Raw genomic sequence first — 22,874 nt, forward strand, 5'->3', positions numbered from 1 at the left:
GAGCTTTCACCTAAATAACTACAGGTGGTGAGATAAGCTGCACAATATAATTGACCTTTCAGTATATTGTTGCACACACACCATCTATTTAGCCAATCCCTTGTTATCAACAGCAGCCTTTTAAACTCACCCGAGCTAACAGGTATGTGCGCTGGTTACACTGCTGCGCTTAAAATTTCTTTTTTGGTTTGCTACAATGCCTTTTCTGAAACGTTGTCTCCTTCTGCTGGAACACTGACTTCTTTCATTTAATGCCTGCAGACTATAAAAGAGAACCCAACCCAAAAAGTTTGGTTGATTAGTCTGTGGCATTCTGTTAAACTGTTGCTTATGGCGGTCTCTGTGAGCTTCTCAGCGACATTCAGCCAGCCAGGTATCCTGCCTGCAGTAGATGGAATGTGGCAATGGAACGCTGGCTGCGCGTGTCATAATAGGCTCTGAGCCTTTATATACCTGTGCACAGCAGCAGCCACCTTCAGTCTGCTGCTGGACAGCCCAGCAGCAGCAGCAGCAGGAGAGGTATGTAATCAGGAGCCCTCCTGCTAAGGGTAGACAGCTGCTCGTTCCACCCCACCCCCCGCCTTAATTGGTTCTCCTCCCTTCCAACGGTGTTGAGGCGGGTGGGAACAGCAGGGGGTGAAGGTGCTGTGTTTAAAGAGGTGGAGTTATGCAGATCTAAAACGCGTGGATTGCAGCAGCAGCAAGCCGAAAAGTGCAGGCAGGTAAGGGATCTAGAGGTTGACAACATGTCTTCTTAACGGGAGTCCAGGAGCTCATCTCCACAAATGGACTTTTTAGGATCCTTGGGTGGCTCCGTAGTTTGAAACCAATTCTGGTTATCGCTTCTCGGCCTTTTGGCTAAGATCAAGTGTAGTATCTGTTCTTATCAGTTTAATATCTGATACGTCCCCTATCTGGGGACCATATATTAAATGGATTTTTAGAACAGGGAGATGGAAAAAGAGCTTGCTCTGTCCACTCCACGCATTGACCTGGTATTGCAGTATCTCCAGGACCGGTGCACCCCTTCTTTAATGCAGTTTCTAAAATCAGAAAGAATTGAATTCAATGTTTTTTGTTCATTTTGCTTGTTTGTCGGATTTTGGGATGGACTCTTTGGCTCTGCTTTTCTTCTCCTCATTGGATTTTTCATGTTCAAAGTTGCAGAAGCCAGATTACAAGCTCATTTTGGTTCAACTTCAGCAACTGTGCATTGCATTGCCATGTAATGTGATGCAATGCTATCTTTCTAGCTCTCCCTTTCTACTTCCTTTTGGATAAACAGACATATTAGGCAAGCATTTTGGAGCTTTCACCTAAATAACTACAGGTGGTGAGATAAGCTGCACAATATAATTGACCTTTCAGTATATTGTTGCACACACACCATCTATTTAGCAAATGCCCTTGTTATCAACAGCAGCCTTTTAAACTCACCCGAGCTAACAGGTATGTGCGCTGGTTACACTGCTGCGCTTAAAATTTCTTTTTTGGTTTGCTACAATGCCTTTTCTGAAACGTTGTCTCCTTCTGCTGGAACACTGACTTCTTTCATTTAATGCCTGCAGACTATAAAAGAGAACCCAACCCAAAAAGTTTGGTTGATTAGTCTGTGGCATTCTGTTAAACTGTTGCTTATGGCGGTCTCTGTGAGCTTCTCAGCGACATTCAGCCAGCCAGGTATCCTGCCTGCAGTAGATGGAATGTGGCAATGGAACGCTGGCTGCGCGTGTCATAATAGGCTCTGAGCCTTTATATACCTGTGCACAGCAGCAGCCACCTTCAGTCTGCTGCTGGACAGCCAGCAGCAGCAGCAGCAGGAGAGGTATGTAATCAGGAGCCCTCCTGCTAAGGGTAGACAGCTGCTCGTTCCACCCCACCCCCCGCCTTAATTGGTTCTCCTCCCTTCCAACGGTGTTGAGGCGGGTGGGAACAGCAGGGGGTGAAGGTGCTGTGTTTAAAGAGGTGGAGTTATGCAGATCTAAAACGCGTGGATTGCAGCAGCAGCAAGCCGAAAAGTGCAGGCATGTAAGGGATCTAGAGGTTGACAACATGTCTTCTTAACGGGAGTCCAGGAGCTCATCTCCACAAATGGACTTTTTAGGATCCTTGGGTGGCTCCGTAGTTTGAAACCAATTCTGGTTATCGCTTCTCGGCCTTTTGGCTAAGATCAAGTGTAGTATCTGTTCTTATCAGTTTAATATCTGATACGTCCCCTATCTGGGGACCATATATTAAATGGATTTTTAGAACAGGGAGATGGAAAAAGAGCTTGCTCTGTCCACTCCACGCATTGACCTGGTATTGCAGTATCTCCAGGACCGGTGCACCCCTTCTTTAATGCAGTTTCTAAAATCAGAAAGAATTGAATTCAATGTTTTTTGTTCATTTTGCTTGTTTGTCGGATTTTGGGATGGACTCTTTGGCTCTGCTTTTCTTCTCCTCATTGGATTTTTCATGTTCAAAGTTGCAGAAGCCAGATTACAAGCTCATTTTGGTTCAACTTCAGCAACTGTGCATTGCATTGCCATGTAATGTGATGCAATGCTATCTTTCTAGCTCTCCCTTTCTACTTCCTTTTGGATAAACAGACATATTAGGCAAGCATTTTGGAGCTTTCACCTAAATAACTACAGGTGGTGAGATAAGCTGCACAATATAATTGACCTTTCAGTATATTGTTGCACACACACCATCTATTTAGCAAATGCCCTTGTTATCAACAGCAGCCTTTTAAACTCACCCGAGCTAACAGGTATGTGCGCTGGTTACACTGCTGCGCTTAAAATTTCTTTTTTGGTTTGCTACAATGCCTTTTCTGAAACGTTGTCTCCTTCTGCTGGAACACTGACTTCTTTCATTTAATGCCTGCAGACTATAAAAGAGAACCCAACCCAAAAAGTTTGGTTGATTAGTCTGTGGCATTCTGTTAAACTGTTGCTTATGGCGGTCTCTGTGAGCTTCTCAGCGACATTCAGCCAGCCAGGTATCCTGCCTGCAGTAGATGGAATGTGGCAATGGAACGCTGGCTGCGCGTGTCATAATAGGCTCTGAGCCTTTATATACCTGTGCACAGCAGCAGCCACCTTCAGTCTGCTGCTGGACAGCCAGCAGCAGCAGCAGCAGGAGAGGTATGTAATCAGGAGCCCTCCTGCTAAGGGTAGACAGCTGCTCGTTCCACCCCACCCCCCGCCTTAATTGGTTCTCCTCCCTTCCAACGGTGTTGAGGCGGGTGGGAACAGCAGGGGGTGAAGGTGCTGTGTTTAAAGAGGTGGAGTTATGCAGATCTAAAACGCGTGGATTGCAGCAGCAGCAAGCCGAAAAGTGCAGGCATGTAAGGGATCTAGAGGTTGACAACATGTCTTCTTAACGGGAGTCCAGGAGCTCATCTCCACAAATGGACTTTTTAGGATCCTTGGGTGGCTCCGTAGTTTGAAACCAATTCTGGTTATCGCTTCTCGGCCTTTTGGCTAAGATCAAGTGTAGTATCTGTTCTTATCAGTTTAATATCTGATACGTCCCCTATCTGGGGACCATATATTAAATGGATTTTTAGAACAGGGAGATGGAAAAAGAGCTTGCTCTGTCCACTCCACGCATTGACCTGGTATTGCAGTATCTCCAGGACCGGTGCACCCCTTCTTTAATGCAGTTTCTAAAATCAGAAAGAATTGAATTCAATGTTTTTTGTTCATTTTGCTTGTTTGTCGGATTTTGGGATGGACTCTTTGGCTCTGCTTTTCTTCTCCTCATTGGATTTTTCATGTTCAAAGTTGCAGAAGCCAGATTACAAGCTCATTTTGGTTCAACTTCAGCAACTGTGCATTGCATTGCCATGTAATGTGATGCAATGCTATCTTTCTAGCTCTCCCTTTCTACTTCCTTTTGGATAAACAGACATATTAGGCAAGCATTTTGGAGCTTTCACCTAAATAACTACAGGTGGTGAGATAAGCTGCACAATATAATTGACCTTTCAGTATATTGTTGCACACACACCATCTATTTAGCAAATGCCCTTGTTATCAACAGCAGCCTTTTAAACTCACCCGAGCTAACAGGTATGTGCGCTGGTTACACTGCTGCGCTTAAAATTTCTTTTTTGGTTTGCTACAATGCCTTTTCTGAAACGTTGTCTCCTTCTGCTGGAACACTGACTTCTTTCATTTAATGCCTGCAGACTATAAAAGAGAACCCAACCCAAAAAGTTTGGTTGATTAGTCTGTGGCATTCTGTTAAACTGTTGCTTATGGCGGTCTCTGTGAGCTTCTCAGCGACATTCAGCCAGCCAGGTATCCTGCCTGCAGTAGATGGAATGTGGCAATGGAACGCTGGCTGCGCGTGTCATAATAGGCTCTGAGCCTTTATATACCTGTGCACAGCAGCAGCCACCTTCAGTCTGCTGCTGGACAGCCAGCAGCAGCAGCAGCAGGAGAGGTATGTAATCAGGAGCCCTCCTGCTAAGGGTAGACAGCTGCTCGTTCCACCCCACCCCCCGCCTTAATTGGTTCTCCTCCCTTCCAACGGTGTTGAGGCGGGTGGGAACAGCAGGGGGTGAAGGTGCTGTGTTTAAAGAGGTGGAGTTATGCAGATCTAAAACGTGTGGATTGCAGCAGCAGCAAGCCGAAAAGTGCAGGCATGTAAGGGATCTAGAGGTTGACAACATGTCTTCTTAACGGGAGTCCAGGAGCTCATCTCCACAAATTGACTTTTTAGGATCCTTGGGTGGCTCCGTAGTTTGAAACCAATTCTGGTTATCGCTTCTCGGCCTTTTGGCTAAGATCAAGTGTAGTATCTGTTCTTATCAGTTTAATATCTGATACGTCCCCTATCTGGGGACCATATATTAAATGGATTTTTAGAACAGGGAGATGGAAAAAGAGCTTGCTCTGTCCACTCCACGCATTGACCTGGTATTGCAGTATCTCCAGGACCGGTGCACCCCTTCTTTAATGCAGTTTCTAAAATCAGAAAGAATTGAATTCAATGTTTTTTGTTCATTTTGCTTGTTTGTCGGATTTTGGGATGGACTCTTTGGCTCTGCTTTTCTTCTCCTCATTGGATTTTTCATGTTCAAAGTTGCAGAAGCCAGATTACAAGCTCATTTTGGTTCAACTTCAGCAACTGTGCATTGCATTGCCATGTAATGTGATGCAATGCTATCTTTCTAGCTCTCCCTTTCTACTTCCTTTTGGATAAACAGACATATTAGGCAAGCATTTTGGAGCTTTCACCTAAATAACTACAGGTGGTGAGATAAGCTGCACAATATAATTGACCTTTCAGTATATTGTTGCACACACACCATCTATTTAGCAAATGCCCTTGTTATCAACAGCAGCCTTTTAAACTCACCCGAGCTAACAGGTATGTGCGCTGGTTACACTGCTGCGCTTAAAATTTCTTTTTTGGTTTGCTACAATGCCTTTTCTGAAACGTTGTCTCCTTCTGCTGGAACACTGACTTCTTTCATTTAATGCCTGCAGACTATAAAAGAGAACCCAACCCAAAAAGTTTGGTTGATTAGTCTGTGGCATTCTGTTAAACTGTTGCTTATGGCGGTCTCTGTGAGCTTCTCAGCGACATTCAGCCAGCCAGGTATCCTGCCTGCAGTAGATGGAATGTGGCAATGGAACGCTGGCTGCGCGTGTCATAATAGGCTCTGAGCCTTTATATACCTGTGCACAGCAGCAGCCACCTTCAGTCTGCTGCTGGACAGCCAGCAGCAGCAGCAGCAGGAGAGGTATGTAATCAGGAGCCCTCCTGCTAAGGGTAGACAGCTGCTCGTTCCACCCCACCCCCCGCCTTAATTGGTTCTCCTCCCTTCCAACGGTGTTGAGGCGGGTGGGAACAGCAGGGGGTGAAGGTGCTGTGTTTAAAGAGGTGGAGTTATGCAGATCTAAAACGCGTGGATTGCAGCAGCAGCAAGCCGAAAAGTGCAGGCATGTAAGGGATCTAGAGGTTGACAACATGTCTTCTTAACGGGAGTCCAGGAGCTCATCTCCACAAATGGACTTTTTAGGATCCTTGGGTGGCTCCGTAGTTTGAAACCAATTCTGGTTATCGCTTCTCGGCCTTTTGGCTAAGATCAAGTGTAGTATCTGTTCTTATCAGTTTAATATCTGATACGTCCCCTATCTGGGGACCATATATTAAATGGATTTTTAGAACAGGGAGATGGAAAAAGAGCTTGCTCTGTCCACTCCACGCATTGACCTGGTATTGCAGTATCTCCAGGACCGGTGCACCCCTTCTTTAATGCAGTTTCTAAAATCAGAAAGAATTGAATTCAATGTTTTTTGTTCATTTTGCTTGTTTGTCGGATTTTGGGATGGACTCTTTGGCTCTGCTTTTCTTCTCCTCATTGGATTTTTCATGTTCAAAGTTGCAGAAGCCAGATTACAAGCTCATTTTGGTTCAACTTCAGCAACTGTGCATTGCATTGCCATGTAATGTGATGCAATGCTATCTTTCTAGCTCTCCCTTTCTACTTCCTTTTGGATAAACAGACATATTAGGCAAGCATTTTGGAGCTTTCACCTAAATAACTACAGGTGGTGAGATAAGCTGCACAATATAATTGACCTTTCAGTATATTGTTGCACACACACCATCTATTTAGCAAATGCCCTTGTTATCAACAGCAGCCTTTTAAACTCACCCGAGCTAACAGGTATGTGCGCTGGTTACACTGCTGCGCTTAAAATTTCTTTTTTGGTTTGCTACAATGCCTTTTCTGAAACGTTGTCTCCTTCTGCTGGAACACTGACTTCTTTCATTTAATGCCTGCAGACTATAAAAGAGAACCCAACCCAAAAAGTTTGGTTGATTAGTCTGTGGCATTCTGTTAAACTGTTGCTTATGGCGGTCTCTGTGAGCTTCTCAGCGACATTCAGCCAGCCAGGTATCCTGCCTGCAGTAGATGGAATGTGGCAATGGAACGCTGGCTGCGCGTGTCATAATAGGCTCTGAGCCTTTATATACCTGTGCACAGCAGCAGCCACCTTCAGTCTGCTGCTGGACAGCCAGCAGCAGCAGCAGCAGGAGAGGTATGTAATCAGGAGCCCTCCTGCTAAGGGTAGACAGCTGCTCGTTCCACCCCACCCCCCGCCTTAATTGGTTCTCCTCCCTTCCAACGGTGTTGAGGCGGGTGGGAACAGCAGGGGGTGAAGGTGCTGTGTTTAAAGAGGTGGAGTTATGCAGATCTAAAACGCGTGGATTGCAGCAGCAGCAAGCCGAAAAGTGCAGGCATGTAAGGGATCTAGAGGTTGACAACATGTCTTCTTAACGGGAGTCCAGGAGCTCATCTCCACAAATGGACTTTTTAGGATCCTTGGGTGGCTCCGTAGTTTGAAACCAATTCTGGTTATCGCTTCTCGGCCTTTTGGCTAAGATCAAGTGTAGTATCTGTTCTTATCAGTTTAATATCTGATACGTCCCCTATCTGGGGACCATATATTAAATGGATTTTTAGAACAGGGAGATGGAAAAAGAGCTTGCTCTGTCCACTCCACGCATTGACCTGGTATTGCAGTATCTCCAGGACCGGTGCACCCCTTCTTTAATGCAGTTTCTAAAATCAGAAAGAATTGAATTCAATGTTTTTTGTTCATTTTGCTTGTTTGTCGGATTTTGGGATGGACTCTTTGGCTCTGCTTTTCTTCTCCTCATTGGATTTTTCATGTTCAAAGTTGCAGAAGCCAGATTACAAGCTCATTTTGGTTCAACTTCAGCAACTGTGCATTGCATTGCCATGTAATGTGATGCAATGCTATCTTTCTAGCTCTCCCTTTCTACTTCCTTTTGGATAAACAGACATATTAGGCAAGCATTTTGGAGCTTTCACCTAAATAACTACAGGTGGTGAGATAAGCTGCACAATATAATTGACCTTTCAGTATATTGTTGCACACACACCATCTATTTAGCAAATGCCCTTGTTATCAACAGCAGCCTTTTAAACTCACCCGAGCTAACAGGTATGTGCGCTGGTTACACTGCTGCGCTTAAAATTTCTTTTTTGGTTTGCTACAATGCCTTTTCTGAAACGTTGTCTCCTTCTGCTGGAACACTGACTTCTTTCATTTAATGCCTGCAGACTATAAAAGAGAACCCAACCCAAAAAGTTTGGTTGATTAGTCTGTGGCATTCTGTTAAACTGTTGCTTATGGCGGTCTCTGTGAGCTTCTCAGCGACATTCAGCCAGCCAGGTATCCTGCCTGCAGTAGATGGAATGTGGCAATGGAACGCTGGCTGCGCGTGTCATAATAGGCTCTGAGCCTTTATATACCTGTGCACAGCAGCAGCCACCTTCAGTCTGCTGCTGGACAGCCAGCAGCAGCAGCAGCAGGAGAGGTATGTAATCAGGAGCCCTCCTGCTAAGGGTAGACAGCTGCTCGTTCCACCCCACCCCCCGCCTTAATTGGTTCTCCTCCCTTCCAACGGTGTTGAGGCGGGTGGGAACAGCAGGGGGTGAAGGTGCTGTGTTTAAAGAGGTGGAGTTATGCAGATCTAAAACGCGTGGATTGCAGCAGCAGCAAGCCGAAAAGTGCAGGCATGTAAGGGATCTAGAGGTTGACAACATGTCTTCTTAACGGGAGTCCAGGAGCTCATCTCCACAAATGGACTTTTTAGGATCCTTGGGTGGCTCCGTAGTTTGAAACCAATTCTGGTTATCGCTTCTCGGCCTTTTGGCTAAGATCAAGTGTAGTATCTGTTCTTATCAGTTTAATATCTGATACGTCCCCTATCTGGGGACCATATATTAAATGGATTTTTAGAACAGGGAGATGGAAAAAGAGCTTGCTCTGTCCACTCCACGCATTGACCTGGTATTGCAGTATCTCCAGGACCGGTGCACCCCTTCTTTAATGCAGTTTCTAAAATCAGAAAGAATTGAATTCAATGTTTTTTGTTCATTTTGCTTGTTTGTCGGATTTTGGGATGGACTCTTTGGCTCTGCTTTTCTTCTCCTCATTGGATTTTTCATGTTCAAAGTTGCAGAAGCCAGATTACAAGCTCATTTTGGTTCAACTTCAGCAACTGTGCATTGCATTGCCATGTAATGTGATGCAATGCTATCTTTCTAGCTCTCCCTTTCTACTTCCTTTTGGATAAACAGACATATTAGGCAAGCATTTTGGAGCTTTCACCTAAATAACTACAGGTGGTGAGATAAGCTGCACAATATAATTGACCTTTCAGTATATTGTTGCACACACACCATCTATTTAGCAAATGCCCTTGTTATCAACAGCAGCCTTTTAAACTCACCCGAGCTAACAGGTATGTGCGCTGGTTACACTGCTGCGCTTAAAATTTCTTTTTTGGTTTGCTACAATGCCTTTTCTGAAACGTTGTCTCCTTCTGCTGGAACACTGACTTCTTTCATTTAATGCCTGCAGACTATAAAAGAGAACCCAACCCAAAAAGTTTGGTTGATTAGTCTGTGGCATTCTGTTAAACTGTTGCTTATGGCGGTCTCTGTGAGCTTCTCAGCGACATTCAGCCAGCCAGGTATCCTGCCTGCAGTAGATGGAATGTGGCAATGGAACGCTGGCTGCGCGTGTCATAATAGGCTCTGAGCCTTTATATACCTGTGCACAGCAGCAGCCACCTTCAGTCTGCTGCTGGACAGCCAGCAGCAGCAGCAGCAGGAGAGGTATGTAATCAGGAGCCCTCCTGCTAAGGGTAGACAGCTGCTCGTTCCACCCCACCCCCCGCCTTAATTGGTTCTCCTCCCTTCCAACGGTGTTGAGGCGGGTGGGAACAGCAGGGGGTGAAGGTGCTGTGTTTAAAGAGGTGGAGTTATGCAGATCTAAAACGCGTGGATTGCAGCAGCAGCAAGCCGAAAAGTGCAGGCATGTAAGGGATCTAGAGGTTGACAACATGTCTTCTTAACGGGAGTCCAGGAGCTCATCTCCACAAATGGACTTTTTAGGATCCTTGGGTGGCTCCGTAGTTTGAAACCAATTCTGGTTATCGCTTCTCGGCCTTTTGGCTAAGATCAAGTGTAGTATCTGTTCTTATCAGTTTAATATCTGATACGTCCCCTATCTGGGGACCATATATTAAATGGATTTTTAGAACAGGGAGATGGAAAAAGAGCTTGCTCTGTCCACTCCACGCATTGACCTGGTATTGCAGTATCTCCAGGACCGGTGCACCCCTTCTTTAATGCAGTTTCTAAAATCAGAAAGAATTGAATTCAATGTTTTTTGTTCATTTTGCTTGTTTGTCGGATTTTGGGATGGACTCTTTGGCTCTGCTTTTCTTCTCCTCATTGGATTTTTCATGTTCAAAGTTGCAGAAGCCAGATTACAAGCTCATTTTGGTTCAACTTCAGCAACTGTGCATTGCATTGCCATGTAATGTGATGCAATGCTATCTTTCTAGCTCTCCCTTTCTACTTCCTTTTGGATAAACAGACATATTAGGCAAGCATTTTGGAGCTTTCACCTAAATAACTACAGGTGGTGAGATAAGCTGCACAATATAATTGACCTTTCAGTATATTGTTGCACACACACCATCTATTTAGCAAATGCCCTTGTTATCAACAGCAGCCTTTTAAACTCACCCGAGCTAACAGGTATGTGCGCTGGTTACACTGCTGCGCTTAAAATTTCTTTTTTGGTTTGCTACAATGCCTTTTCTGAAACGTTGTCTCCTTCTGCTGGAACACTGACTTCTTTCATTTAATGCCTGCAGACTATAAAAGAGAACCCAACCCAAAAAGTTTGGTTGATTAGTCTGTGGCATTCTGTTAAACTGTTGCTTATGGCGGTCTCTGTGAGCTTCTCAGCGACATTCAGCCAGCCAGGTATCCTGCCTGCAGTAGATGGAATGTGGCAATGGAACGCTGGCTGCGCGTGTCATAATAGGCTCTGAGCCTTTATATACCTGTGCACAGCAGCAGCCACCTTCAGTCTGCTGCTGGACAGCCAGCAGCAGCAGCAGCAGGAGAGGTATGTAATCAGGAGCCCTCCTGCTAAGGGTAGACAGCTGCTCGTTCCACCCCACCCCCCGCCTTAATTGGTTCTCCTCCCTTCCAACGGTGTTGAGGCGGGTGGGAACAGCAGGGGGTGAAGGTGCTGTGTTTAAAGAGGTGGAGTTATGCAGATCTAAAACGCGTGGATTGCAGCAGCAGCAAGCCGAAAAGTGCAGGCATGTAAGGGATCTAGAGGTTGACAACATGTCTTCTTAACGGGAGTCCAGGAGCTCATCTCCACAAATGGACTTTTTAGGATCCTTGGGTGGCTCCGTAGTTTGAAACCAATTCTGGTTATCGCTTCTCGGCCTTTTGGCTAAGATCAAGTGTAGTATCTGTTCTTATCAGTTTAATATCTGATACGTCCCCTATCTGGGGACCATATATTAAATGGATTTTTAGAACAGGGAGATGGAAAAAGAGCTTGCTCTGTCCACTCCACGCATTGACCTGGTATTGCAGTATCTCCAGGACCGGTGCACCCCTTCTTTAATGCAGTTTCTAAAATCAGAAAGAATTGAATTCAATGTTTTTTGTTCATTTTGCTTGTTTGTCGGATTTTGGGATGGACTCTTTGGCTCTGCTTTTCTTCTCCTCATTGGATTTTTCATGTTCAAAGTTGCAGAAGCCAGATTACAAGCTCATTTTGGTTCAACTTCAGCAACTGTGCATTGCATTGCCATGTAATGTGATGCAATGCTATCTTTCTAGCTCTCCCTTTCTACTTCCTTTTGGATAAACAGACATATTAGGCAAGCATTTTGGAGCTTTCACCTAAATAACTACAGGTGGTGAGATAAGCTGCACAATATAATTGACCTTTCAGTATATTGTTGCACACACACCATCTATTTAGCAAATGCCCTTGTTATCAACAGCAGCCTTTTAAACTCACCCGAGCTAACAGGTATGTGCGCTGGTTACACTGCTGCGCTTAAAATTTCTTTTTTGGTTTGCTACAATGCCTTTTCTGAAACGTTGTCTCCTTCTGCTGGAACACTGACTTCTTTCATTTAATGCCTGCAGACTATAAAAGAGAACCCAACCCAAAAAGTTTGGTTGATTAGTCTGTGGCATTCTGTTAAACTGTTGCTTATGGCGGTCTCTGTGAGCTTCTCAGCGACATTCAGCCAGCCAGGTATCCTGCCTGCAGTAGATGGAATGTGGCAATGGAACGCTGGCTGCGCGTGTCATAATAGGCTCTGAGCCTTTATATACCTGTGCACAGCAGCAGCCACCTTCAGTCTGCTGCTGGACAGCCAGCAGCAGCAGCAGCAGGAGAGGTATGTAATCAGGAGCCCTCCTGCTAAGGGTAGACAGCTGCTCGTTCCACCCCACCCCCCGCCTTAATTGGTTCTCCTCCCTTCCAACGGTGTTGAGGCGGGTGGGAACAGCAGGGGGTGAAGGTGCTGTGTTTAAAGAGGTGGAGTTATGCAGATCTAAAACGCGTGGATTGCAGCAGCAGCAAGCCGAAAAGTGCAGGCATGTAAGGGATCTAGAGGTTGACAACATGTCTTCTTAACGGGAGTCCAGGAGCTCATCTCCACAAATGGACTTTTTAGGATCCTTGGGTGGCTCCGTAGTTTGAAACCAATTCTGGTTATCGCTTCTCGGCCTTTTGGCTAAGATCAAGTGTAGTATCTGTTCTTATCAGTTTAATATCTGATACGTCCCCTATCTGGGGACCATATATTAAATGGATTTTTAGAACAGGGAGATGGAAAAAGAGCTTGCTCTGTCCACTCCACGCATTGACCTGGTATTGCAGTATCTCCAGGACCGGTGCACCCCTTCTTTAATGCAGTTTCTAAAATCAGAAAGAATTGAATTCAATGTTTTTTGTTCATTTTGCTTGTTTGTCGGATTTTGGGATGGACTCTTTGGCTCTGCTTTTCTTCTCCTCATTGGATTTTTCATGTTCAAAGTTGCAGAAGCCAGATTACAAGCTCATTTTGGTTCAACTTCAGCAACTGTGCATTGCATTGCCATGTAATGTGATGCAATGCTATCTTTCTAGCTCTCCCTTTCTACTTCCTTTTGGATAAACAGACATATTAGGCAAGCATTTTGGAGCTTTCACCTAAATAACTACAGGTGGTGAGATAAGCTGCACAATATAATTGACCTTTCAGTATATTGTTGCACACACACCATCTATTTAGCAAATGCCCTTGTTATCAACAGCAGCCTTTTAAACTCACCCGAGCTAACAGGTATGTGCGCTGGTTACACTGCTGCGCTTAAAATTTCTTTTTTGGTTTGCTACAATGCCTTTTCTGAAACGTTGTCTCCTTCTGCTGGAACACTGACTTCTTTCATTTAATGCCTGCAGACTATAAAAGAGAACCCAACCCAAAAAGTTTGGTTGATTAGTCTGTGGCATTCTGTTAAACTGTTGCTTATGGCGGTCTCTGTGAGCTTCTCAGCGACATTCAGCCAGCCAGGTATCCTGCCTGCAGTAGATGGAATGTGGCAATGGAACGCTGGCTGCGCGTGTCATAATAGGCTCTGAGCCTTTATATACCTGTGCACAGCAGCAGCCACCTTCAGTCTGCTGCTGGACAGCCAGCAGCAGCAGCAGCAGGAGAGGTATGTAATCAGGAGCCCTCCTGCTAAGGGTAGACAGCTGCTCGTTCCACCCCACCCCCCGCCTTAATTGGTTCTCCTCCCTTCCAACGGTGTTGAGGCGGGTGGGAACAGCAGGGGGTGAAGGTGCTGTGTTTAAAGAGGTGGAGTTATGCAGATCTAAAACGCGTGGATTGCAGCAGCAGCAAGCCGAAAAGTGCAGGCATGTAAGGGATCTAGAGGTTGACAACATGTCTTCTTAACGGGAGTCCAGGAGCTCATCTCCACAAATGGACTTTTTAGGATCCTTGGGTGGCTCCGTAGTTTGAAACCAATTCTGGTTATCGCTTCTCGGCCTTTTGGCTAAGATCAAGTGTAGTATCTGTTCTTATCAGTTTAATATCTGATACGTCCCCTATCTGGGGACCATATATTAAATGGATTTTTAGAACAGGGAGATGGAAAAAGAGCTTGCTCTGTCCACTCCACGCATTGACCTGGTATTGCAGTATCTCCAGGACCGGTGCACCCCTTCTTTAATGCAGTTTCTAAAATCAGAAAGAATTGAATTCAATGTTTTTTGTTCATTTTGCTTGTTTGTCGGATTTTGGGATGGACTCTTTGGCTCTGCTTTTCTTCTCCTCATTGGATTTTTCATGTTCAAAGTTGCAGAAGCCAGATTACAAGCTCATTTTGGTTCAACTTCAGCAACTGTGCATTGCATTGCCATGTAATGTGATGCAATGCTATCTTTCTAGCTCTCCCTTTCTACTTCCTTTTGGATAAACAGACATATTAGGCAAGCATTTTGGAGCTTTCACCTAAATAACTACAGGTGGTGAGATAAGCTGCACAATATAATTGACCTTTCAGTATATTGTTGCACACACACCATCTATTTAGCAAATGCCCTTGTTATCAACAGCAGCCTTTTAAACTCACCCGAGCTAACAGGTATGTGCGCTGGTTACACTGCTGCGCTTAAAATTTCTTTTTTGGTTTGCTACAATGCCTTTTCTGAAACGTTGTCTCCTTCTGCTGGAACACTGACTTCTTTCATTTAATGCCTGCAGACTATAAAAGAGAACCCAACCCAAAAAGTTTGGTTGATTAGTCTGTGGCATTCTGTTAAACTGTTGCTTATGGCGGTCTCTGTGAGCTTCTCAGCGACATTCAGCCAGCCAGGTATCCTGCCTGCAGTAGATGGAATGTGGCAATGGAACGCTGGCTGCGCGTGTCATAATAGGCTCTGAGCCTTTATATACCTGTGCACAGCAGCAGCCACCTTCAGTCTGCTGCTGGACAGCCAGCAGCAGCAGCAGCAGGAGAGGTATGTAATCAGGAGCCCTCCTGCTAAGGGTAGACAGCTGCTCGTTCCACCCCACCCCCCGCCTTAATTGGTTCTCCTCCCTTCCAACGGTGTTGAGGCGGGTGGGAACAGCAGGGGGTGAAGGTGCTGTGTTTAAAGAGGTGGAGTTATGCAGATCTAAAACGCGTGGATTGCAGCAGCAGCAAGCCGAAAAGTGCAGGCATGTAAGGGATCTAGAGGTTGACAACATGTCTTCTTAACGGGAGTCCAGGAGCTCATCTCCACAAATGGACTTTTTAGGATCCTTGGGTGGCTCCGTAGTTTGAAACCAATTCTGGTTATCGCTTCTCGGCCTTTTGGCTAAGATCAAGTGTAGTATCTGTTCTTATCAGTTTAATATCTGATACGTCCCCTATCTGGGGACCATATATTAAATGGATTTTTAGAACAGGGAGATGGAAAAAGAGCTTGCTCTGTCCACTCCACGCATTGACCTGGTATTGCAGTATCTCCAGGACCGGTGCACCCCTTCTTTAATGCAGTTTCTAAAATCAGAAAGAATTGAATTCAATGTTTTTTGTTCATTTTGCTTGTTTGTCGGATTTTGGGATGGACTCTTTGGCTCTGCTTTTCTTCTCCTCATTGGATTTTTCATGTTCAAAGTTGCAGAAGCCAGATTACAAGCTCATTTTGGTTCAACTTCAGCAACTGTGCATTGCATTGCCATGTAATGTGATGCAATGCTATCTTTCTAGCTCTCCCTTTCTACTTCCTTTTGGATAAACAGACATATTAGGCAAGCATTTTGGAGCTTTCACCTAAATAACTACAGGTGGTGAGATAAGCTGCACAATATAATTGACCTTTCAGTATATTGTTGCACACACACCATCTATTTAGCAAATGCCCTTGTTATCAACAGCAGCCTTTTAAACTCACCCGAGCTAACAGGTATGTGCGCTGGTTACACTGCTGCGCTTAAAATTTCTTTTTTGGTTTGCTACAATGCCTTTTCTGAAACGTTGTCTCCTTCTGCTGGAACACTGACTTCTTTCATTTAATGCCTGCAGACTATAAAAGAGAACCCAACCCAAAAAGTTTGGTTGATTAGTCTGTGGCATTCTGTTAAACTGTTGCTTATGGCGGTCTCTGTGAGCTTCTCAGCGACATTCAGCCAGCCAGGTATCCTGCCTGCAGTAGATGGAATGTGGCAATGGAACGCTGGCTGCGCGTGTCATAATAGGCTCTGAGCCTTTATATACCTGTGCACAGCAGCAGCCACCTTCAGTCTGCTGCTGGACAGCCAGCAGCAGCAGCAGGAGAGGTATGTAATCAGGAGCCCTCCTGCTAAGGGTAGACAGCTGCTCGTTCCACCCCACCCCCCGCCTTAATTGGTTCTCCTCCCTTCCAACGGTGTTGAGGCGGGTGGGAACAGCAGGGGGTGAAGGTGCTGTGTTTAAAGAGGTGGAGTTATGCAGATCTAAAACGCGTGGATTGCAGCAGCAGCAAGCCGAAAAGTGCAGGCATGTAAGGGATCTAGAGGTTGACAACATGTCTTCTTAACGGGAGTCCAGGAGCTCATCTCCACAAATGGACTTTTTAGGATCCTTGGGTGGCTCCGTAGTTTGAAACCAATTCTGGTTATCGCTTCTCGGCCTTTTGGCTACGACCAAGTGTTGTTGCTGGAAGACTCCAAAGCCTATCGCATCCTCGGCCTTGAGGCATCGGCAGTTCTACTGTCTTAAGCCTCCTGCTGCTATAGGGGGTGTGCGTGCTGAAGAGAACCAAGAAGGCGATCGACTTATCTGAATATGGCGATGGCGACATCGGCTACTCTCCGTTCTGCTGGAGCTGGCGACTTGAAGATCAAGAACTCTTTCAAGATTGAAGTTGAAGAGCGAGCCCGTGACAAGTTCTCCCTGTCTTTCTTCGTGAGGAAGGTCCTGCTTGAGATCCTGCAGGTGAAAAGGGAGAACATTCTGGCACTTCAAGATGCTCCTGGACGCTTTGTGCTTACCCTGACCTCTGAAGTGGCATCTCAGAATTTTTACCATCAGATCAAGCTGAGACTTCAGGAGGAAGATCTTAAAGGACTGTGTTTTGTGACCCTCTGCCTGGCAGAAGAGAAGTCTGTGGTGGTTCATATGAGCAATCCGCATGTCTCTGAAAAGGATGTGGCTGCGTTTCTGCATAACTATTGCTCTGAGGTCCACTTTTCTCACAAAATCATGAACTCTGAGAGGTTGTGGACCGGAAAATACAAGTTCATCGTGAAGCTGAGAGAAGGTTTGGGAATTGGTGGACTCATTCATCCGCCTCAGAGCTTCCTGATTGGCAGAGAGAGAGGAAGACTCTTCTATCCAGGGATGCCTATCTTCTGCAGAAAATGTATGGACTTTGGGCATTCCTTTGAGAGCTGCAAGGAGGAGAACGCTCTTTGCAAGAAGTGCTATCAAAAAGGACATGTCACTCTGAACTGCCCAAATCAGATGATCTGTAATATCTGCCGTATCCCTGGGCACTCTTTTCGGGATTGTCCGTTGAGAAAAAAGACCTTCAGCTATGCAGATGCAGCTCGGGGGGGAGCCCCTCCGAAGCGGTCCAGTCCTGAAGAACAAACAGACAAATCCAAGGACCCTCCCGGGAACCCTTCTGGGGATCCGCCCAAGGACACTGCTGGGGACCCGCCTGGGGATAGCATTGTTCTCAAGGATTGGTCGGAGAGTCCAGATGGTCATGTGGTGGAGGAGAATCCAGCTGAGTCTGAAGTGGAGATGGGAGAGGAGTCTTCTAAGGAGGCTGGTGGTGAGGAGGAGGAGGAGGAGATTAACATTGACGTGGAGGTTTTGAGGAAAAGGAAAAAGGAGAAGTCGAGTTTGTTTAAGGGAGAGAGCGCCAGCAAAAGACCTGCTGGGCGTTTGAAAATAGTCCTCCCTAATTACTCACCTAAACCGATCATCTCAGTTCCTAAACCTGTAAACCCATCTGATCCGGTGAACATCGAGGAATTCTCAGACACGGACGTTTCTGCGGGTCCCTCTACCCCGGTCGGATTCATGTCAGATACGGACTCAAGCTCTGTTTAAATGATTTATGGCTACACTCAAAATTGCCTCACTAAATGTGAGGAGTTTAAAGGGCTCTGTCAAGAGAGCTGCTTTATTTTCTTACCTGATGACTTTAGATGCTGATATTTTTTTACTTCAAGAATGCGGCATTGACCATGACCCTAACTATAACAAACTAAGGGAAGATTGGGCGAACGGACCTTCCATCTGGTCCGGTGAAAATGGATCGCGTGCTACTGGTGTTGGCGTCCTGTTTAAAAACAAAGACTTTAAGGTTACCTCGTTCACTGAAGTTGAACCTGGACGTGCACTAGTTGTTAATGTGAGTTACTGTGGATCCGAGTTCAAGCTGATTAATGTTTATGCATCTCCGATTAAAGAGGAAAGATCCAGTTTATTAGATATCATCAAACTCTTTATACCTGGTCCTACACCAACTGTGGTTGGCGGTGACTTCAATTGTATCCGGTCTGATGAAAATAGGACATCAGGTACTAGAAGGAAAGACAAAACTGAGATGCAGTTAAAAAATCTAATCGACGATACTTGCCTGAATGATGTCTGGAGAGTAAAGAATACCTCTGAACCAGGATACACTTGGGAGAACAATCTTCTAAAATCAAGAATTGACTTTGTTCTGACATCACAGAGTTTTAAAGTGAATAAAGTGGATCTAACAGGTAACATCTTTTCTGACCACAAAACGTTAATTACTCACTTGGAATTGCCCAGTCTAGAGAAAGGGCGAGGTGTCTGGAAGTTGAACACTCTGCTGCTGGAAGATGAAAGTATAAAAGAGGAATTTTTGAAATTTTATAAAAAACTACAGGGGAAAAAACATTATTACAAAAGAATTCTAGAATGGTGGGAGTATGTGAAGTCTCAAATTAGACATTTTTTTCTCTTAGCTGGCAAAAGGAAGGCCAGACAGAATCAGAAATGGTTTAAAGACCTGAATACAAAACTGCAAACAGGTTACAAACTCAGAAATGCAGGGATAGATATGGAGGATGTTATTTTACAAGTCAAAGAAGACATTAAAAAAGCAATTGAACAGAAAGGCAAAGAAATAATTTTCAACGCCAAGGTAGAACATATGGAAAAAAATGAAACATGTTCCAGGTTCTTTTTCAAAAAATCTTTAGAACGCAAAGAATTAATTAAAGAACTTGATGGTGAAACAACTAAAGATGGACTGTTGGACAAAGCGCAAACTTTTTATCAAAATCTTTTTAGCGAAAAGAAAATTGACGCTGATTTTTTACCTGATGCTCTTAATTCATTGCAGAATCACCTTGAAAAGCAAGATCAAGAGTTGTTGATTGAAGATATCTGTGAAGAAGAACTGCTAAGTGCAATCAAAAGCTTTTCTAGAGGAAAAACACCGGGTACTGACGGACTACAAATTGAATTTTATCTTACTTTTTGGGAGATTTTAAAAGACGACCTGTTTGAGATTTTTAAAGCTGTCTTTTTATGTGACAAATTGCCTGAATCTTGGAGAAGTGGTGTGGTCACCCTGCTTTTTAAAAAAGGAGATAAGACTAATCTAGAGAACTGGAGACCAATCACGTTACTCAACGTAGATTATAAAATTATGGCAAAAATCATGGTGAACAGAATGAAGAAGGTGATAGAGAAGGTCGTGCATCCTGATCAGGTATGTGGTGTGCCTGGTCGTACAATTGCAGAAAACTTGAATATTATACGGGACGCAATTTGGTATCAGCAAGAGAGGAAGCAAAAGCTAGCTCTTCTGTCCCTTGATTTCCAGAAAGCGTACGACAGAGTCTCTCATAAGTACCTGTATTCTGTGTTAAAGAAAATGAAATTCCCGGATGTTTTTATTAAGCACATTGCACTTTTATATGATGGAAGTTTTAGCAGGATTTTAATTAATGGTTTTTTATCTTCAGAAGTTTTTCTAAAGTCGGGCGTCAAACAAGGATGCCCACTTTCGCCTCTGCTCTTTATCTGCGCAATCGAGCCTCTACTGGCAATGTTGAGGAAAGATAAGATGGTGAAAGGTGTACCCATACCAGGTGGAAATGGACTAAGTACTAAGTCACTGGGGTACATGGATGACATCACGATCCTGTGCGACTCAGAACAATCGCTGAGAAGAGCAGTAAGAACTACTGATTTTTTCTGTTTAGCATCTGCCTTCAAACTGAACTTGGAGAAGAGCGAATGTCTTGGATTCGGTGATTGGTCAGATGCGCAGATTCCTCAACTTAAAATAAGAAGTGATAAGATCAAAATTTTAGGTGTTGTGTTTACAAAAAAGAATGATGGAGAAGAAAGTTGGCAGTTGGTGAAGGAGAAAATGCAAAAGAAGATAAGTTTATGGAAACTCAGAAAATTATCAATGGAAGGTAAAAACTTGATCATTAAGTCTTTGTTGTTGCCGATAATGTTGTTTTTAAGTATGGTGTACCCCCCGAATGAGAACACAGTAAAGTTTCTCCAGAGACAAATTTTTCTTTTTCTGTGGGGATCAAAAATGGAGAAGGTTCGAAGAGAGACAATGTACAAGCAGCATAAATATGGTGGAAAGAATATCCCAAATATCAAAAATTTTTTGTACCTAAAGTTCTTTAGTTTTTGCTTCAAAATGACCAATCTAAGAACTCATTGGTCTTTCTACTTAAGATATGCAGGTGGAGATATCTTTAGGAAAAGAAAGTGGATAACATTGCCCCAAAATTCTCCTGTCCTAATTACACCGCCAAAACAATATGTCTTACTAGAAAAAACAATTAGACTTTATAACTTACCTGAAGTAGATGTGGAGATGCTGTCAAATTCAAGAAGACTGGCTCTAGAGACAAAGAGAAAAGAAACGATGACAGCAGTGGCAAACTTTACTTACACTAAAAGTGGAAGAATTTGGAGAATGACTTATGCACCTTATCTAACAAATGAATATAAAGACTTGGCATGGGCAATAGTGCAAGAATGTGTTCCTGTTAGATTTTTTCAACACAGAAGGGGATTGTGCAATACTGCAAGATGCCCTAGAACAGGCTGTGTTAGAGAGGAAACAGTTTTACACACCTTTTGGAACTGTTTTTATGCCCAAAATGTCTGGAAAGAAGTTGGAAGTCTCTTAAAGTTTGTTACTGGTCTTAAGTTTTTAAATCACGAAGTAGTTTTATATGGAAATTTTACATGTCAATCAAAAGAAAAAGAAAGAGTCATTTGGATAATGATAAATGGAATAAAGAATGCGCTATGGAAAGTCCGAAACATATTGCTTTTTAAAAGAGATTTTATAAGTGAAAGTGAATGCATAAAATTAGCACTAAGTGAAATATATATTTATTACCTGTTAGATCTGAAGAGAATTGGGAAAAAAAGAGCCAAGAGTCTATGGAACTTTCATCTGTGGAACCTTGTAGCATGAACAGATTATAAGGCAAGAGAAATATTAGAAGAGAAATAACAACTGAAATATAAGAACAAAATGAAAAAGAAAAAAATCTGTTCTTATCAGTTTAATATCTGATACGTCCCCTATCTGGGGACCATATATTAAATGGATTTTTAGAACAGGGAGATGGAAAAAGAGCTTGCTCTGTCCACTCCACGCATTGACCTGGTATTGCAGTATCTCCAGGACCGGTGCACCCCTTCTTTAATGCAGTTTCTAAAATCAGAAAGAATTGAATTCAATGTTTTTTGTTCATTTTGCTTGTTTGTCGGATTTTGGGATGGACTCTTTGGCTCTGCTTTTCTTCTCCTCATTGGATTTTTCATGTTCAAAGTTGCAGAAGCCAGATTACAAGCTCATTTTGGTTCAACTTCAGCAACTGTGCATTGCATTGCCATGTAATGTGATGCAATGCTATCTTTCTAGCTCTCCCTTTCTACTTCCTTTTGGATAAACAGACATATTAGGCAAGCATTTTGGAGCTTTCACCTAAATAACTACAGGTGGTGAGATAAGCTGCACAATATAATTGACCTTTCAGTATATTGTTGCACACACACCATCTATTTAGCAAATGCCCTTGTTATCAACAGCAGCCTTTTAAACTCACCCGAGCTAACAGGTATGTGCGCTGGTTACACTGCTGCGCTTAAAATTTCTTTTTTGGTTTGCTACAATGCCTTTTCTGAAACGTTGTCTCCTTCTGCTGGAACACTGACTTCTTTCATTTAATGCCTGCAGACTATAAAAGAGAACCCAACCCAAAAAGTTTGGTTGATTAGTCTGTGGCATTCTGTTAAACTGTTGCTTATGGCGGTCTCTGTGAGCTTCTCAGCGACATTCAGCCAGCCAGGTATCCTGCCTGCAGTAGATGGAATGTGGCAATGGAACGCTGGCTGCGCGTGTCATAATAGGCTCTGAGCCTTTATATACCTGTGCACAGCAGCAGCCACCTTCAGTCTGCTGCTGGACAGCCAGCAGCAGCAGCAGCAGGAGAGGTATGTAATCAGGAGCCCTCCTGCTAAGGGTAGACAGCTGCTCGTTCCACCCCACCCCCCGCCTTAATTGGTTCTCCTCCCTTCCAACGGTGTTGAGGCGGGTGGGAACAGCAGGGGGTGAAGGTGCTGTGTTTAAAGAGGTGGAGTTATGCAGATCTAAAACGCGTGGATTGCAGCAGCAGCAAGCCGAAAAGTGCAGGCATGTAAGGGATCTAGAGGTTGACAACATGTCTTCTTAACGGGAGTCCAGGAGCTCATCTCCACAAATGGACTTTTTAGAATCCTTGGGTGGCTCCGTAGTTTGAAACCAATTCTGGTTATCGCTTCTCGGCCTTTTGGCTAAGATCAAGTGTAGTATCTGTTCTTATCAGTTTAATATCTGATACGTCCCCTATCTGGGGACCATATATTAAATGGATTTTTAGAACAGGGAGATGGAAAAAGAGCTTGCTCTGTCCACTCCACGCATTGACCTGGTATTGCAGTATCTCCAGGACCGGTGCACCCCTTC

General features: G+C 44.2%; 14 non-coding genes across 14 annotated transcripts; all 14 read left to right on the forward strand.

The window, feature by feature from the left end:
* Positions 1–838: 838 nt before the first annotated feature.
* Positions 839–1,029, forward strand: LOC141239369 (U2 spliceosomal RNA). The gene has a single exon (XR_012304770.1). It is a non-coding gene; the product is annotated as a U2 spliceosomal RNA (small nuclear RNA).
* A 1,115-nt stretch (positions 1,030–2,144) lies between these two features.
* On the forward strand, positions 2,145–2,335 carry LOC141239381 (U2 spliceosomal RNA). The gene has a single exon (XR_012304781.1). It is a non-coding gene; the product is annotated as a U2 spliceosomal RNA (small nuclear RNA).
* A 1,115-nt stretch (positions 2,336–3,450) lies between these two features.
* LOC141239393 (U2 spliceosomal RNA) lies at positions 3,451–3,641 on the forward strand. The gene has a single exon (XR_012304793.1). It is a non-coding gene; the product is annotated as a U2 spliceosomal RNA (small nuclear RNA).
* Positions 3,642–4,756: 1,115 nt separating this feature from the next.
* On the forward strand, positions 4,757–4,947 carry LOC141239404 (U2 spliceosomal RNA). Its single transcript, XR_012304804.1, has one exon. It is a non-coding gene; the product is annotated as a U2 spliceosomal RNA (small nuclear RNA).
* Positions 4,948–6,062: 1,115 nt separating this feature from the next.
* On the forward strand, positions 6,063–6,253 carry LOC141239415 (U2 spliceosomal RNA). Its single transcript, XR_012304815.1, has one exon. It is a non-coding gene; the product is annotated as a U2 spliceosomal RNA (small nuclear RNA).
* A 1,115-nt stretch (positions 6,254–7,368) lies between these two features.
* On the forward strand, positions 7,369–7,559 carry LOC141239428 (U2 spliceosomal RNA). The gene has a single exon (XR_012304827.1). It is a non-coding gene; the product is annotated as a U2 spliceosomal RNA (small nuclear RNA).
* A 1,115-nt stretch (positions 7,560–8,674) lies between these two features.
* Positions 8,675–8,865, forward strand: LOC141239440 (U2 spliceosomal RNA). Its single transcript, XR_012304838.1, has one exon. It is a non-coding gene; the product is annotated as a U2 spliceosomal RNA (small nuclear RNA).
* Positions 8,866–9,980: 1,115 nt separating this feature from the next.
* LOC141239451 (U2 spliceosomal RNA) lies at positions 9,981–10,171 on the forward strand. The gene has a single exon (XR_012304849.1). It is a non-coding gene; the product is annotated as a U2 spliceosomal RNA (small nuclear RNA).
* A 1,115-nt stretch (positions 10,172–11,286) lies between these two features.
* Positions 11,287–11,477, forward strand: LOC141239462 (U2 spliceosomal RNA). Its single transcript, XR_012304860.1, has one exon. It is a non-coding gene; the product is annotated as a U2 spliceosomal RNA (small nuclear RNA).
* A 1,115-nt stretch (positions 11,478–12,592) lies between these two features.
* On the forward strand, positions 12,593–12,783 carry LOC141239474 (U2 spliceosomal RNA). Its single transcript, XR_012304870.1, has one exon. It is a non-coding gene; the product is annotated as a U2 spliceosomal RNA (small nuclear RNA).
* Positions 12,784–13,898: 1,115 nt separating this feature from the next.
* LOC141239486 (U2 spliceosomal RNA) lies at positions 13,899–14,089 on the forward strand. Its single transcript, XR_012304881.1, has one exon. It is a non-coding gene; the product is annotated as a U2 spliceosomal RNA (small nuclear RNA).
* Positions 14,090–15,204: 1,115 nt separating this feature from the next.
* Positions 15,205–15,395, forward strand: LOC141239497 (U2 spliceosomal RNA). Its single transcript, XR_012304887.1, has one exon. It is a non-coding gene; the product is annotated as a U2 spliceosomal RNA (small nuclear RNA).
* A 5,990-nt stretch (positions 15,396–21,385) lies between these two features.
* LOC141239496 (U2 spliceosomal RNA) lies at positions 21,386–21,567 on the forward strand. Its single transcript, XR_012304886.1, has one exon. It is a non-coding gene; the product is annotated as a U2 spliceosomal RNA (small nuclear RNA).
* A 1,115-nt stretch (positions 21,568–22,682) lies between these two features.
* LOC141239508 (U2 spliceosomal RNA) lies at positions 22,683–22,873 on the forward strand. The gene has a single exon (XR_012304893.1). It is a non-coding gene; the product is annotated as a U2 spliceosomal RNA (small nuclear RNA).
* The last annotated feature ends 1 nt before the right edge of the window (position 22,874 follows it).

Source organism: Phyllobates terribilis, unplaced genomic scaffold, assembly GCF_046119375.1.
Source record: "Phyllobates terribilis strain yellow unplaced genomic scaffold, ASM4611937v1 Scaffold_769__1_contigs__length_694716, whole genome shotgun sequence".
In the NCBI taxonomy this organism is placed as follows: domain Eukaryota; kingdom Metazoa; phylum Chordata; class Amphibia; order Anura; family Dendrobatidae; genus Phyllobates; species Phyllobates terribilis.